This window comes from Gopherus evgoodei, chromosome 11, assembly GCF_007399415.2.
Source record: "Gopherus evgoodei ecotype Sinaloan lineage chromosome 11, rGopEvg1_v1.p, whole genome shotgun sequence".
NCBI classification, from domain to species: Eukaryota; Metazoa; Chordata; order Testudines; family Testudinidae; genus Gopherus; species Gopherus evgoodei.
In genome coordinates, this window is record NC_044332.1 from 75,134,061 (window position 1) to 75,151,935 (window position 17,875).

Consider the following 17,875-nt stretch of genomic DNA (forward strand, 5'->3'; position numbering starts at 1 on the left):
TATCTGTGAACTTTTTATTATTATTATTCAACTAGTTCCTCTTGTTACTGTTAAAATGACCTATGTTAGAGAACTCCATATCAGCAGTCCCAAAGGTAGTCGTAACACTATTATATGCTGTAGTTTTTGGAGACATTACAGTAAAAATATCATATCTATATATAATGAGAGACAAGAACATTCCTTTTTATTTATTTTTTTTTGCAACAGGTTCAGAATGAATTCATAAAAAGATGGAAATTGCATGCAATGCAACTTTATATCAAGCATGAAAATCTGACATTTCCTGTAGTTAACAATGAAATATTCTTGATGTTTGCCCATTTGAAAAAAGCTGATAAGTGAGCCAAGCCTACAATATCCTTAAGTTACATCAGATATAATGGCCCACACAAAGAATTGAATGATAGAGTATGTATCCTGAAGACCTTTATATACCATAGTGGGACGAGTGAAATGTCAGACCATTAAAGATGGAGAAACTTTACGTACCAAGAAGTTGTGTTATGATGAATTATTAGTTCTATACTTATTCTTGTGCTGCCCTTTCTTAATCTCCCATCTCCCCGCAGTTCAATACAAGAACAAGATTCAAGCTGGGGATGGGTGACTACCAGACCCAAACCAGCACCATCACTCATTGACAGCAGAGGCGATAGGCAACTGGATATCATTAGTAATCACCCACTGACAACTCGGCAGGGTGCTGTGGTGACGTCTGATTTCCGGTTCGTGGCTCCAGGAACAAGATGGTCTTTGCAAAGTAATTACTTTCCAATCAGATTAGTTTTTTTCTGCTAATTGAAAGTGCCACTTGCAGGCCAATCTCTCTGTTTTTCTTAGGAAGAGGAATTAATTGCCACTATTATGTATTATTTGTGTTACAGTAGTGCATAAACTAGAAGCCTCAGCTATGGACCAGGACTGTGTTGTGCAAGGGGCTGTACAAACCAGAACAAAAAGCTGTCTCCCTGCCCCAAAGAGCTGACAATCCAAGTGTAAGACAAGAGAGACAATAGACAAAAACAAACAGATGGGGGAGTATAGGGAAACACAGAGTCAGCCTTGGTCAGCCTGGCAGGCATTGGTCTCCACACACCAGCAGCCTACCAGTTGTCAGGTTTTTTGTAGGCATCCAAGCAAAGGAGAGTTTTAAGGAGGCACTTGAAGGAAAATGATGAGATAGCTACCATGCTTCCGTCTGAATATTGTTGTATTCAGAGACCTTAACCGTTAAGTAGCCATGTGGAAGTGTGAGAGAAACAAGTATTTAAATGTCAGCAGCTTCGATGTCATAAGGGCTCCCAGTTTTTCCATTCTTTTCCTTGCAGCTCCCAGAGATTCTGGGCTGGACACCTTAGAGTGGAACTGAACCTTCACAAGAACAGTAAAAACAATAGCTCCAGCCCACCTCCGCTAATGTTGTCTTCCCTCCGCCCCCCAAAAAGACAGTCGTTACCATCTTTGACACCATCTCAAAGACTTTCAAATGTGGGGGAGGGGGATCTTTCTAAAAACTTTTTTCCAGTGAAAAGGAAAGGCAACAAGGGATGTTGTTAAAATGAAAGCCTTAGCAAATACTTTTTCATTGCACATGCTTTACCAGGTTTTCCTTCTCATTTCATATCTTTAATATAGAAGGTTAAAATGATTTAAATGGGGTGTTTGCTGTGGTGATAAGCAAACTGATGTCTCTGCATGCCAAACCCCAAACTCTTTAATGTTGGACAGTGACAGGCTCTCATGATACTCTTTGAGTATATAAACCCCACTCTAGAAGTGAAGGGGTTAAGTAGCAGCTCTGGGCCAAGGCTACTCCACCACTGCAGAGGTGGAGGAAGAAGTACAAAGGGAGCCAGACAGTTCAGAAGGGGGCAGACAGAGGAGGGAGAAGACCTCTTCTTGAGCTCCAGAAGAAGGGTGCTGCAGAAGCCTTTTGCTGGGATGAAGAGACTGCCTGCTGAGCCTTGTGGGGCAGAAGGTTAAGTTATTCTTTCCCCTCTTTGTTGCCTTGTATCAGACTTTGGGAAGGAAGTGGATGGTGCGAAGTGGCCCAGGGAAGCAGCGTCAAGGCACTCCAGGGTGCTGGCCATTGTTGCCTCTCGCCCATTTTCGTTAGGGATTCTGCATTCCTGAAGTGAGGAGTGGTTAGAGACTCTGAAAGTAGCCCAGCTGGGAAGGTCCACCCACAGGGATGTAGCCTTGTAGTTTGTTTAGAGTGAATTTAGTAATGTTGTATTGCACAACTGCGGGCTCAGCTCTAGTGGCTACTGTTTCCAGCTCAGAGTGAAAGTCGCCTCTGATACCTATTTCAAAGTTAGAGCCTCTAGGAACACATAAAGACCAAGGGTAGTGACCAACCATACATTCACAAGTTTAAGGTATAGTCTGGTTTACTAGTTTTATTAAAGTTACAATTAAGGTTGTGATTACCTATGCATATAGAAATTCTATAAAGACCTATGCAGAAGTTAGAGTGATAGTCACGCTCACATCCTTAAAGATATTCTTAAGGTCTGATGGCTGCCTTGCCAATTGATCATCAGTAGAGGGATGGTTGCTGCTGGAGTTTTCCCATAGGGAACTCGTTTTACCCAATCTGGGAGCCCTCTTTTTTCTTGTGATTCTGACTACACCTAACACTCTGCCTAAGTGCATGAAGTGTCCACCCTTTTTTCCCTTATTTATATAGTGTCCCCCCAAGAATATTGGGGTACCCCATTTTTCATGGGTTGTTTATAGTTCCATTTATTCTTATTAAGATTTAGACACAGCATGTGTCTACCTTGCAGTTAGGACACGTGTTATAGAAAATATAACTACTGGGTATCCTGTAAGCAAAATATTACTCTTGCGGTTATTTTTTAATGTCACTTATTGGTCAGATTTTTTATTTTATTTTATAATTTTGAGGCATAGGGTCATTATTTTGTCTCTTATATCAAAGATTTCTTAAGCCTATAGCCTACTATAGTTAAACTGATATCTTATAGGCCTCAGCCTGTAGGCCTTGCATTTCAGGCCTAGTTACTTAGGGTAATGAATACTTATCCCTTCTAACTACTAATCAATCTTATACTTGTATAATCCTGCATCTTAAAGCTATTCAATATACAATGATTATATATGACATATTCGTTAATCATAACATCACACACCACACAATAAATGAATGACAAAATGAATCATTTGGCTACTGGGGTCAATAGACAGACTGAAGGCCCTACTAATCATAAGGGTGTGGGACCCTTGTGACTCCATTACCCTGGAGAGGAGCAATACTAAATCAGTGACTCCACTGGGGGAGTGAGTTGACAGCTCCCAAAAGTCGGACCACTGTGGGAATAATAATTGTCTGTGAGAGACATTGGAGGAGGGGCATGTGGCAATCCAGTGTCCTAACCACTAGGTGATGCCATCAGTGACCCCAGCCCATCACAAGCCCATTTATTCCATTGAAATTAATGCAACAGGGGTGATGGTGTCAAAGTGATGGGTCTTAGCAGCAGTATTCTGAATGGATGTGGGTGGGGCCAGACTGCATTTGTCAAGGCCAAGGAAAAGGATGCTACAGTCACGGAGAGACAAGATGATGGCACAAGTGAGATTTGTAGGTGTATCGATGGCTAGGAAAGGCCATATTTTGGAGCCATTATGCAGAAAGAACCAGCAAGATGTAGACATAGTTTGGATGTGAGGACATAAAGAGAGGTCTGAGTTGAAGATGATGCCCAGGTTATGGACTGGAGTGATGAGAGTGGTGGTGGTGTAGTCCATAGTAGGGGGAAAGGTTTGGAGGAGAAGATTAAAAGCTGTTTTAGCCATGTTGGCCAGATCTTCAATCAACAGGAGTTAGGCACCTAAATCCTTTTGAGGATCAGGGTAACTGAGTTGGAGCTGATTGAACAGAGCTGATTGCACAAGATGCGGGCCCCAGGAGCAACTGTGTATTCTGAGGAAGAATTGACCCAGCACACCTTCTGGGCCAGTGCATCTCAGCTCCCCATCACCCTACAGAGGGCAGTGGTATTACGGAAGGAAGGTTTAGTGGGTAGGACTAACTTGGGAGTGAGGAAACCTGAGTACAATCCACAACTCTGCCACGTACTTGCTGTGTGGCCATGGGCAAGTCAATTAACTTCTGTGTTTCCATGGGGATAATAGCTTTCCCCGAGCTTACAGGGGTGTCTTAAGGATAAATATATTAAAGGCTGAGATACTAGAGTAATGAAGGCCATATGAAGACCTAAACCAGAAAGAAAGATAAAGTCACAATCTCTCCCCTTGCACTCCATCTTTGTCCTTCTTCTATATTGTCACAATTAAAAAGCTAGATGGTCAATTTCCTTTTAGTTTTGACAATTTCACGCTCTGATGCTCATACCCTAGCACAATGTTTAGGGGAAATGTGCAAATTGAGCAAAAGAAAATCCCTTAACTGATTTTTTCTTTACCTTCATAAATTAATGAAAATATATCCCCCACATTCTGTGAACCTCTCCTTTTACAAATCCTACCCAGATGCATAGATTCCAAAGGCCAGATAAAACCATTTTGACATCTCAGCTGCATTCCTATGTAATAGAGGCCATAGACTTTCCCCAAAATAATTCCTAAAGCAGATCTTTTAGGGGTAAAAATAGCTTATCTTGATTTTGAAATTGCCCGTGCTGCAGAATCCACCAAGATCCTTGGTAATTTGTTCTTGCCTGTTAAAAATTGACGCCTTATTTCTAGTCTGAAATTTGTCTAGCTTCAATTTCCAACCATTGGATCGTGTTATACCTTTCTCTGCTAGATTGAAGAGGCCAGGTACATATAGACTGAAGGAAACAGCCTCCTCTGTGATACCATCTCTTCTGATTAATATTGTCATGAGTTGGGAAGATAAGGATAAAGAGAATCTTAGCTTCATCTTTAAAGCAATGCCTTGATGCACAGACTTGTAATGTTATAGGATATGGTATAGACTAGCAGATGCCACACATCATAAAATAATTATGTATTGGCTGAGACAGCTAAATAAAAGTTGAAGATCAATAATTTGGGTTAAAAGGTCGATATTTTTCTTATGATGATTACAATATTTTATTCCATTGTATATAATAACCCCTAAGGAACTTGAAACTACATTGTTATTACTTATAGCTTTACACCATAGCTTTACATGGCAGTTTACAGCAGAAATTGGATTTACAGTTAAAGAAATGGGATTTTCCTCAACTGATGTAAATGAAAAGCCAGTATTTCATTAAACTGGGGTGAATCCAGGGTAACATCACTGATCCCATGGACTTGCTTCAGATTTGTACTGCCATAACTCAGATTGACATCTAACCCATGATCCTGGATTATTATCTAATGTTTATAAAGGATTATAGTTAAGCATGGTGCTTTACGGACCAATGAAGATGTTAGGTAATAAAGCAAGTCCTCACTCACCTCTCCAACACCCAAGTTCGTGCGGAGTTGGTATTTGGGCACACAATTCTGTCAGAGACCAGACACCAATGCGTTGATCAACGGGCTCACACTACCCCAAAAGCTTTAGAATAAGTGTGGCGCCTTTATTAGGGGTGAGCATCAATATTTATACACAGAAGTAAACAAAGTGATTAATAAAAGATAATGGTCATGCATAATCAATCAAGATTTTACAGGAAAAGCAAGTTTAACAAGTAAATGCATAGAGATAAAGGCTAATGGCTACTTGAGGAAGGGGGTGTCATGAGTAGTTTGCAGGTCAGTGCTTTGTTCAAAAAGGGTTCAGAAAGGATTATGCAGAGACGGCCAGTCTGGGTGTGTTTTGGCTCCAAAGTTCACCAAAAGTTTAGACCCAACATTGACATAAAAAAACGAAGTCTGATCTTATTTACGCCAGTATAAATCCAGAATAATTCCACTGACTTCTGCCAGTCCAAAGGAACTCCACCAGATTGGCCAGTGCTGTAAATCTATCATCCATGAAGTCTTTAAATCAAGATTGGATGCTTTTGCTAAACGCAGTGCTCTCGTCCAGCCATTCCTGCACTTAGCCTGCTGGATGAAATTCTGCTGTGCAGGAGGTCAGACTAGCTAATCACAATGTCTTAAAATCTATTAATTATATTTATCCAGACCTTCAGCTAAGCTGGTCATCTTGTTGTTTTTGTACAGCTACATGAATCAACCTGAGGAACACTGACATCGTGTGAGAGAAGTTCAACCCAACATACATTTCTGCACCAAATGAGTGAGGAAGGATATGGGGCGTGAGCGGTAATGCCCGTTTGGTATGCTTTATTATTTAATTGTGAGAGAGCTTCTTCCCATTGTTTCAGCAAAGTGTCATTATCAGTAGCCATTTGGAGCAAGTAAGAAGGAAATCATGTCATCTGCTGCTGCAGGCAGCTGGTAATTCATGCTCAGAGATAGAACAGTCTGGACCGTGCTGTTAATTTGTATATAAATGTAAATTAGTCCCCTTATTTGCACAGCAGGAGGTTAAATTGCATCACTGCACAAATAAATCTGACATTTAAAAAAAAAACCTGACACTGCATAGCAGAGTGCTGTCTTCAATGATACCTTTCATTCTACAGAAACAGCTCCAGAAACAATCATCCCTCTGGATAAAGACACTGATGGAGACAACAGTGTAAACTGTCATAGATCCTCTGACTGCAATAGAGAAGCCGAGGATCTGACCCAAGGACAAAAAGGGAAAATAAGGAGGGAAAGCCCTTCAGTTAGATGGGAGGGAAATTTATTCCTTATGGGTAAGAGATTCCCCCCAGAGAAAGTAGCACCCCTGGTGAAACTCAGACACGGAGTTTATCGTGGCTCTGCTTGTTGGTGTGTTGCCTTAAATGACTGGCTAAAGCCTATTTCTAAATGCACTTACTTCATTGATCCCTCATCTACCTGAGACACAAGTCTACCAGCTACTTCTTAAATGTTGCCGTCTAGATGTATTGTGTGTGTCAATAATGCATGGACAGGTTTGCACTTCAAAAAAATAGAACTAGTTTTATGCTGCAACATGAAATGGCAGGAGGAGGGTTAATGTAACTCTCCCTTAGCGCTAAGGAGTCAGAGGCGTTTTTCAGAAGTTTGGAGTTCCTGCCTTCACCCATGAATTAAATCGATGGCCCTACATTTTTAAAGTTTCCAGTTTGAGTGCTTCCAGGTGCGGCACATTAAAGGGGCATGATTTTCAGAGAGTCAGACACATAATTTGTGAAAATCAGGCCACTGCAAGGTGTCTCAAATTGACCATCTAAAAACTGAGATTTCCCTCAAATCACTTTGTCACTTTTGAAAATCTAAGCCACAAGCAGTCTTGCCAACTACAAGCATTAAAACCCCATGAATAAGGTTCCCCAGAACTCATGACTCTGTCTTAAAAATGATTAGATTAAAAAAACAGCTTTTTTATTTGCCTTCTGGTTGTTGATTAAGGGTCACATCACTAAGTTTTTCTTCACCATGTTGAGGGCTAGAAAATTACTATTTTTAAACAGAAAGCTGAGATCCTCACATAATCACACGACTCTGGGAGCTGGGGCCTTAAGAAAAACTATGATTGTAAGACTGGTAATAAAATCACCAGAGTTGGCAATGTTGCATGAGATTCTAGTAAGAAACATGTCTTCTGCCTATAGAGAAACTTTTTTTTTAAACAAAAACAAATTAAGCATAACCTTGTGTCATAAACAGATTGTTAAGGGTTAATGTCTCTTTTACCTGTAAAGGGTTAAGAAGCTCAGTAAACCTGGCTGACACCTGACCAGAGGACCAATGGGGGGACAAGATACTTTCAAATCTTGGTGGAGGGAAGTCTTTTGTTTGTGGTCTTTGTTTTGGGGGTTGCTCACTCTTGGGACTAAGAGGGACCAGACATCAATCCAGGCTCTGCAAATCTTTCTGAATCAGTCTCTCATGTTTCAAACTTGTAAGTAATAGCCAGGCAAGGCGTGTTCATCTTATTTTTGTTTTCTCAACTTGTAAATGTTCCTTTTTTGCTGAGAGGATTTTACCTCTGTTTATTGTAACTTTGAACCTAAGGCTAGAGGAGATTCCTCTGGGCTATATGAATCTGACTACCCTGTAAAGTATTTTCCATCCTGATTTTACAGAGATGATTTTTACTTTTCTTTCTTTAATTCAAAGCTTTCTTTTTAAGAACCTGATAGATTTTTCCTTGTTTTAAGATCCAAGGGGATTGGATCTGTGTTCACCAGGGAATTGATGAAGTCCCTAAAGGCAACCCAGGGAGGGGAAAGTTTTGGGGGGACAGAAAGTGCTCCAGACACTGGAATTCTGGATGGTAGAAGTGTACCAGATCTAAGCTAGTAATTAAGCTTAGAAGTGTCCATGCAGGTCCTCACATCTGTACCCTAAAGTTCAGAGTGTGAGAGGAACCTTGACACTTTGTATGCAGTTTGTTCTTTTATTCAGAACCATAATTAAGATCTGACCTGTGACCACATGCACTAAAGCTAAGGGAGCTGCACACAAATGTGTTGTACACCAAAATACATTAAAAGCTTTAAGTTTTTCTTAATTCTTAATTTCTTAATTCTTGCCAGCAAGTTAAAGAACTATTGACTGGATGAATGGACTATAAGGTGGATAGAAAGTGGGCTACATCTTTGGGCTCAATGGGTGGTGATCAATGGCTAGATGTCTAGTTGGCAACTAGTATCAAGCGGAGTGCTCCAAGAGTCGGTCTTGGGGCCAATTTTGTTCAACATCTTCATTAATGATCTGGATGATTGGATGGATTGCACCCTCAGCAAGTTTGCAGATGACACTAAACTGCGAGGAAAGGTAGATACGCTGAAGAGTAGGAATACGGTCCAGAGTGACCTAGACAAATTGGAGGATTGGCCAAAAGAAATCCGATGAGGTTCAACAAGGACAAGTGCAGAGTCCTGCACTTAGGACGAAAGAATCCCATGCACTGCTACAGGCTGGGGACCGAGTGGTTAAGCGGCAGTTCTGCAGAAAAAGGACATAGGGATTAAAGTGAATGAGAAGCTCAGTATGAGTCAACAGTGTGTCCTTGTTGCCAAGAAGGCCAATGGTATATTGGGCTGCATTCGTAGGAGCATTCCCAGCAGATCAAGGGAAGTGATTATTCCCCTCTATTCAGCACTGGTGAGGCCACATCTGGAGTATTGCGTCCATTTTGGGGCCCTCCACTACAGAAGGGATGTGGACAAATTGGAGGGAGTCAGTGGAGGGCAACAAAAATGATCAGGGGGCTGGGGCACACGACTTACAAGGAGAGGCTGAGGGAACTGGGCTTATTTAATCTGCAGAAGAGAAGGATGAGGGGGGATTTGATAACAACCTTCAACTACCTGAAAGGGGGGTTCCAAAGACGATGGAGATCAGCTGTTCTCAGTGGTGGCAGATGACAGAACAAGGAGCAATGGTCTCAAGTTGTAGTGGAGGAGGTCTAGGTTGGATATTAGGAAAAACTATTTAATTAGGAGGGTGGTGAAGCACTGGAATGGGTTACGTAGGGAGGTGGTGAAATCTCCATCCTTAAAGATTTTTAATGCTTGGCTTGACAAAGCCTTGGCTGGGATGATTTAGTTGGTGTTGGTCCTGCTTTGAGCAGCGGGTTGGACTAGATGACCTCCTGAAGTCTCTTCCAATCCTAATCTCCTATGATTAACACACAAGAGGTAAGGGGAGTTGAAGATGATACAACAGGAGTTATGGGGGTCAGCTGTGTCCCTTTCTTAATGTTTAGAGTATAGCTGGAAATTGACAAAAGTGCATGTCAAATTAAAAATCGTCAGCAACAAAGGGCTCAAATTCAGAGCCACTATCCATAATGAATCTATGACAAAGATGGTAGCTCTGATCCCTTTGTCGCTAAGGATTTTTAATTTAGGATGTACTTTTGTATACTTCCATCTTTCAGGAGATAGATTAGATGTTGCACTTTAAAAAAAAGAGAAAGTTTCAGGAGTTTGTTAAGAGTTCCTGGGCCGTCTTCCCTGAGTTCAAGGTTTACAGGATTTACAGGATCGATTTGAAAAAAAAAATGAAGATTGAGCTCCTTGTTATACTCAGTCTCCATGTAAGAAATTGTCTTTACCTTGACTCCTATCTCCAGTTGCCCTGCATTTCCCCAGCCTCTAAGTTTCTACAACATACACTTCTCCTGGCTCTTCTAAATCTCTTTGCCTCGAATGGAAGCTGAACATCTAATTGTATTTTGTCCTGAAATATCTTTTACTTCCTTCTACCACTCCTAGCAAGGCACAGGACTGGAATAATTGTGTAAATAAACCACTACTCAGTGACACACTCAAGCAGACTTATTATTTCATTCTTTCAGACAGTTCATAGGTGGATTTTAAAGTAGCTGGAGGCACCAAAATTTCTCCCCCCGTGTTGCTAGGCAGGGAGACCATTTTATCAGCAGCCTAATATAAGATTTGTCTAAAACCAATTTAAAGCCCACTACCCCATCAAGAGTAAAGCTCTTACCACAGAGTCAAATTCCATCCCCTTACAATAGGGATGGAATATATATATATATTTTACAAATGCTTTCCTCATCATTCCCAGCTTTATGCTACCCTTCTCTGAAGCCACCACAGCCCTTCACTAGGAAAGGTTTCTTCTTCAGCTTTTTTTGCAGCTTTCTCAGAGTCACCTTTTGGCAACATTCTTTCTGCCCAACAACTGGCAAAGTCTCCAAACCCACCACAATCTTTTTGTCCTAATACTGACAACTCATTCTGCTCAGAAGCTCCCTTCTTGCTCTCTATGCTCAAGTTAAAGGTTTGGATTGATCCCTAGCTGTTAGTGGATCACAGTCTAACTATTGTGCATTTCTTTAAACCCCCTTTTCACCTCTCTCGTACCCTCTGTTGTTCCTTTATAAAGATCTGAGGAAAGTCAACCAACTGGTCATCCAAGATTTTTCACATCAAGTAGGCAGGTGAATCAGATTCAACAACTCTGAACAAACAAACAAACCCTAAATATTAAAACTAAGCCCCACCTTGCATGGTATTAGACCAGCAAATAGATTTAAAGGTAAATCCGATATTCACCGCTGCAACATGGACCACTAGCACTTGACTTAAGAGGCCAGGTTCCAGATCTTTAATGGCATTTTAATGCCTTCAAAAGCACTTAATTATAGACATAGAATTGGGATTTTCAAAAGCACCTAGGCACCTATCTTCCATTGACATAAATGAGAGATTGGCTCAGATTTTTAAAGGTATCTAGGTGCCTAAGTCCATTTGCTGGGAGCAAATGAGAGCAATTCATTTGTGGTTGAGTCAAAGAAGGAGTATAAGCAACACATTGAACAGCAGGTTTAAATTATAGGATAAAAAAGGGGGATTAGTGAATTCAAAGTAGATTTGTGAGGTTGAAAAAGTTCATAAAATGCTGAACTTTCTGAAGCTTGTCTCGCTAAAAAAGCCCAAACAGTCATGGCTGGTGTATTAAAATGTAAGAAAAACAGGATTCAGATCATTTAAAAAAAATAAATATGAAATGGATTGAAAATAACAAGCCCAATTCTTGACATTTACCGAGGTGGAACAAAGCCAGCCAACCAACCAACCGAAACAAACAAACAAAATATATACTCCAATCTGAGCAATGAAAAGGGGGGAAAAAGCTACAGAGAAACTAGAGCATTGCACAAAGGGAAGTAAACATAAAAGATAAGACATCTGCAGGTGCTCTCAAGTAAAGAGCAGCGGTCAATGTAAGAAACAGATGGATTTTTTTTTAAGACGAAGTACAGAAAGCCCTGGATGAATCGGAAGGGGGAAGAAAGGCAAAGCAGTAGGAGACATGAGATCACCCAGTGACCTACTATTGTTCTTTATGAGTTCTTATGCCTTTATAGTGCCCAAGATTTGGTCTACTCCCTGTTTATGGAAACCTGACAAGTATTCATGATGCTGCTTTTTAGTGCCTGGCCTTGGCTTACGCGACATTAGCTCGTTTAATAAGTCACTATTTATGTTCTCTCCTTCCCAATGCCGTGGTACATCTCCAGTGTGAGCTGCTGTCAACTGCCAGATAGAGACTAGAAGATATGCTCACTGGAGGATAGATGGCACAGTATTCTTGCTGTTAAACAGCAGTATGCAATGGCCTCAGACTTTATGTGCTAGTGGTCAGATTAATGCAACATTAATCTTATTGGCTATAGATACGCACACAAATCAAATAGATGTGGCATACATACACGATAGTGGCACAAGCTATGGCCCCATAGTTCAGGCTGAACTGAGTTTTGCCCTTGCAGCAAGAATTCACCCTCTGTGTTATGTATGAAGAATACAGCATTTTCTCCCCCAAAATGTTAACTGCTTCTTGTTCGAGCACAGAATTCCATGTCTGAGAATTTGCAGGTAAATCTGTTCATTTGTGAGTTAAAATGAATGAAAAATCTGGTCTGTTAAGAAATTGATCGCCCAGTGTGTCAGACCATTGTTTTTTTGTCCCAAATGATCTTGGTAATTGAAAACATTCTCCTTTGAACGAACACTGGAAATCAAGGAGATTCAGAATTAAAGTGCAACTCAGCAGAAATCCAAGCACACGAAGGTCTGGAAATGCTCAGATCAGGCACCCAAACCACCTTAACTCAAGCTGGTAGTGACTCTGTACAATTATGATTAGTGCATTTTAGTTCATGGTCCCAGAAACTGTTTTGTAAAGACATTATATATGTTCATATATTGTTCCTCATGATGTGGCAGTTACAATCAGCACTGTTCAGAACAACTGCAATGTAGGTGCCATGAATGCAGCCTGCTGAACCCTGTCCCTGCCCGCAATTTTCTTGAATTCTCTATTGGATGGTGAGCCTTTACCCCGAGAAGGAAATTCAGATGCCTTTGCCGCTCTGCTGAGGGCACAAGCTTCAGTGTTGTTTTTTGTGAATTGGACTGAAAATTCCCAAGCCATTTCAACACACCTTTCAAGATCCAGGGTCCTACACATGCCTATCACAACATGTGGTGCACCCTATCCCATTCGCTAATTGCTGCCAATAGCAACTATCTAGGTGAAACCAGGTAATCACTCTGCTCTCAAATGAACTCACACAGGAAAAGTATGAAAACCCAAAACACTCCGCCACTTGTGGGTGAACACTTTTCACCAAGCAATCACTCTATAGCTGACCTATCAGTCCTCCTCCTCAGTGGAAACCTGCACAACACTTCCAACAGACGAGGCGGGGAGCTTAAATTCCTAACTTTGTTTGACACTAAAAATCATGGGCTAAACAGAGACACTGGATTTATGGCTTGTTACAACAATGTGTAACCCACTAACCCCCTTTTGTCCTATAACACCCTTGTTGTCAACAGGTCACTTCACCTGGAAGAATCCCTTAAAGATGTGCTAATGACTTATGCTAAACTATCTGTTTGATTGTACCATATTTAGCTGTGACATTCTGAGTACCTTCCCCAGACCCGAGGAAGAACTCTATGTAGTTTGAAAGCTTGTCTCTCTCGTCAACAGAAGTTGGTCCAATAAAAGATACTACCTCACCCACCTTGTCTTTCTCATATCCTGGGACCGACACAGCTGCAACACTGTATATACCATCTTATGAACGCAACTGAATACATGGCAACAACCCTCAGTAGCTTCCATGATGCAAAGGATATGAATCAATGATCTAGAAGGGTCTCAAACCTATGCCGAATCTTCTGAGCCATCTAGTTCTTGATTTATTCACTCATCACTTCGGTCATATAATTTCTAGCATCCTCAGGAGTCCAATACATATTTAAGATGAGAGTGCACAGAAAAACGTTCTCATAATAAAATTGCTGATTGATAAAGGAATATTGTTCTGGTTGATGCGAATCCAGCACTTTTCCAGAGCATTGGGTCTCCTGCTTCCCCAGAACTACTTTGTCTCTTTCACTTGGTGAAATACAGTCTAGTTTCCCTTTCCCTCCAGTAACCTGAGACCCATTTCCTCTGATTGCCTATGCCTTTTCTTTGTATGGCTGGAGAACATCATTAGTCACTCCTGCCATTCACTCACTTTCATGAACACTGAAATCCCACAATTTCAATGTGACAGACTTTTTCCCTATCTCCTAGAATGTCCAGGGCAGGTGATTTAGTGCTCAGAATCAACTCCAAGAGTCTCTCGTCTCATTTTTTTTGACTCACCAAGAAAGAATCAGCAAGAAGAGACTTGCAAGGATAAATCAAAGCGCAAGAGACTTTGCTAAACTAAAGCAATTTTTATAGCATTTGGATGATACTGCAGCACTGTTAACCAGAGTGTAAATGATTGAACAGATGATGAATTCCTCAGAGGAAAAGGCCATTAGGCAGTTTTAAATCCATTAAAAAAAAATTGTATTATGTGCTATAAAGAGCAACTGAATGTCCTTTTCTTCCCTCTCTAATAGAATCTTCATCCAATCTGTTCTATATTGTCTTCCTGGGGCATTTTATTAACACATACTAAACAATCAACATGTTGAATTTCAATGTGATTTATAAATTTGCAGTTGCAGTGGAGTACTGCTGATCTGCTCCAGTTTTATTCCCATTGGACTCTTGTACATGTTATTTGCAAAATAAGACAACTCAATTGTTTCCTTTTGCATATAACACAGTCGTAGGGAAGCCAATGTGTACAATTATCAAATGTGTTTAAGTTACTTAGCAGCCTAAATCTTATTTTCAAAAGCAACTTTCAGCTACTTCGGTGCGTAAATCTCTTTGACTGTCACTTTTGAAAATGCAATTTAGGCGTCCAAGGCTCAGATTTGTAAAGATATTTACATATTGTTATGCTCAGTGTTGCAATGCCTAAGTGATTTAGGAGACCAAGTCTCATTTTCTACAGAGATTTAAGCACTTAGGAGTCAAAATGTCTTTGACAAGCTTCTAAATGCCTAAATACTTTTTGAAAATGAGAATTGGCCTCCTGAAGCAGTTAGGAATTGTAAGGCTGCATGCAGCAATGCTTAAGTCTCTTTAAAAATCTGGACCTATGTCATTAATGCTCTTTGGAGATTGTTTTGTGGGAGAGCCCTTATGTGTACTGAAAAACATTATCTTAGAGAGTCTAAAATAAATGGAAGCTGCCTCACATCCATGAAGATCCCAAAGTGCTTTCCAAAGGATATATTCAGGCATCATTCCAATTATCTTCCACCACTGGAGTGTATGCAGTCCTGGCTTATGGATTTAGCATGTTATGATGAATTCATCGGTTGATTTCAAAGTTTTGCATTTGAAAATTTTAGGTTTGGGACCTAACTCTTAGGCCCCTTTGAAAATCCCAGGCTTAATAATTGCCATCTCCCCAAGTGTTGTAGGATCAAGTCTGCTGTTCTGCCTCCAGCAGTGATCAATTCATTAAGTTAATGGAGATGGGCCTGTACCAAAATCCATACTTCCAATAAAATGGACCATGACTACATTTATCCAGACATAGCAGCTATTGTCAGGAATCAAACTTGGAACTACCAGTCCCCAAAACTCACATCTCTGCCACTTGATATAAGGGAGAAAGCCAGGATAAAGTAACAGGCCAATATAATCATTGGGACCAGGCATTAGAATGAGCCTAATCATATGAACATTAAGTCAGTGCACATGCACGTCTGGAAAAAGGAGATTAAATGTTATGGCCAACCCCTCACACTGCAATGGGTCAAGCAAGAATATCCATGAAACTTGGGCAAGTTTGTATCTAAATCAGAAATTTGCAGCTAGCAACTCCCTCCTAATAAACCTAGCTAAGAGTTTTAAGCATGTCTTTAGCCTCATTGATTTCAATGAGCCATGTTATACATTGTAGGGTGCGGGTGGGGGAATTCTCCCCGAGCCCAGCAACATGAAGGTTGAACCTTAACCTGAATAATGCAAGTCATGCTCATGCATATACAATTCAACTTCGAGCCATGATATTTTCTCCCATATCTATTAAGATGCCTTAACACTAGTGCTAGAAACCACTGCTAAAGGAAATGAATCACAAGTGGAGTTTTTCCAGTGCCTGCTGCCCATCAGAAAGATGACCTGAGTCAGCAGCAATATAGTGTATTGCCTGTTTCAAGCTTCAAGTTCTGCTTTTCCACCTTCCACCTTCCTCAGAGCAACTGCCTCCCCACTCATCAAAGGAAATGACCAGCTGTCTGCTATTTAATTGGGACTTGAGAACTCCTTGGAGACTTGAATAACTCAGCAAACAAACCTTTCCTCCTTGATGAACTGCTGCTGCTGCTTTTTTTCCCCTTCCTGATGCTTTCCAGGGATATCTGTCCAGTATGGGGTTTTCTCTTATGTGTCCTTCACAATGTGGGGAGGCGAGTTGGACTTTTTTCTTCTAAGTTTCAACAAATGCAGTTTGAGAAGATGGAAATGCTCCTATTCAGAAGCAGAGGAGGGAATCAGGGCTGCTTTGAATTGGCCTGCCAATCATGAGTGGAACTAGATAGTGATCACTATAAAAGATGGAAAACTATATCTCAGGAGGATATTCTCAGTTGTCCACTACAAGGAAAGTACCACTAGAGAGATGACAACAAAAGAATGCTATTATTAATCTTTCTTTGTTGAATTAACAGCAAAGATTCCTATGCAAAGAGAAACCGATTGTTGACAGTAATTAGTGATGGCTTTAGAAACAATTTTACCATTTAACCAATGCCTCCTATGAAACACACCTAACTCATGACCTGCTTTGATGCCTATTCATTTAGCCCCCAAGCCTCCAAAGCACTTAAATAGGTATAACCTTGGGCAGCTCAGAAGCTCCACTGATGTCAATGGGGATATTCACATAGCTTAAAGTTATGGATATGCTTAAGTGTTTTGCTGGATCAGGGCTTAGTAGAGACCCAATGCTGACATTTGATGGTTGTTGTGTTGTTGTTGTTGTTTTAAAATAGATAGTGGCCCTTGTAGCCCATCACAACGTTTTAGAATTACTCCACTTGTAAACTGAAGCCACTTAAGTAAAATATGTAAATAGTAGGAGCATTGCCAACAGATCGAGGGACATGATTATTCCCCTCTAGTCAGCACTGGGGAGGCCACATCTTGAGTATTGCATCCAGTTTTGGGCCCCCCACTACAGAAAGGATGTGGACAAATTGGAGGGAGTCCAGTGGAGGGTAAAAAAAATTATCAGGGGGCTGGGGCACATGACTTACGAGAAGAGGCTGAGGGAACTGGGCTTGTTTAGTCTGCAGAGGAGAAGAGTGAGGGGGAATTTGATAGCAGCCTTCAAATACCCAGTAGCGTAGCTGGCAGGATTTAGCGGAAGCAGCTGCTTCCCCTCAGGCCAGCAGGAGCGGAAGCAGCACCTGCCGACCTGCGCTACTCACCACATGGCCAGAGGAGCTGCGGGGCGGCCAGCCAGCATGGAAGCTGCACCTGCCGGCCAGTGCAGACACAGCCAAGCACTGGGACAGGAGCCGGGGACAGGCGGCAGGGCAGAAGGGAAGGTGAGGAAGAGGGAGGTGGTCCGGTCTGGGGGCGTGGCCAGAGGGGGAGCCAAGGGGGCATGGCCAGAGGGGGAGCCAAGGAGGGGGGCTCCTTTTTAATATTTTTTTCTCCCCCTACACTGAAAACCTGGCTACACCACTGCAACTACCTGAAGGAGGTTTCCAAAGAGGATGGAGTTCGGCTGTTCTCAGTGGTGGCAGATGACAGAACAAGGAACAATGGTCTCAAGTTGCAGTGGGGGACATCTAGGTTGGATATTAGGAAAAACTATTTCACGAGGAGTGTGGTGAAGCACTGGAATGGGTTACCTAGGGATGTGGCGGAATCTCTATACTTCGAGGTTTTTAATGCCTGGCTTAATAAAGCCCTGGCTGGGATGACTTAAGTTGGTGTTGGT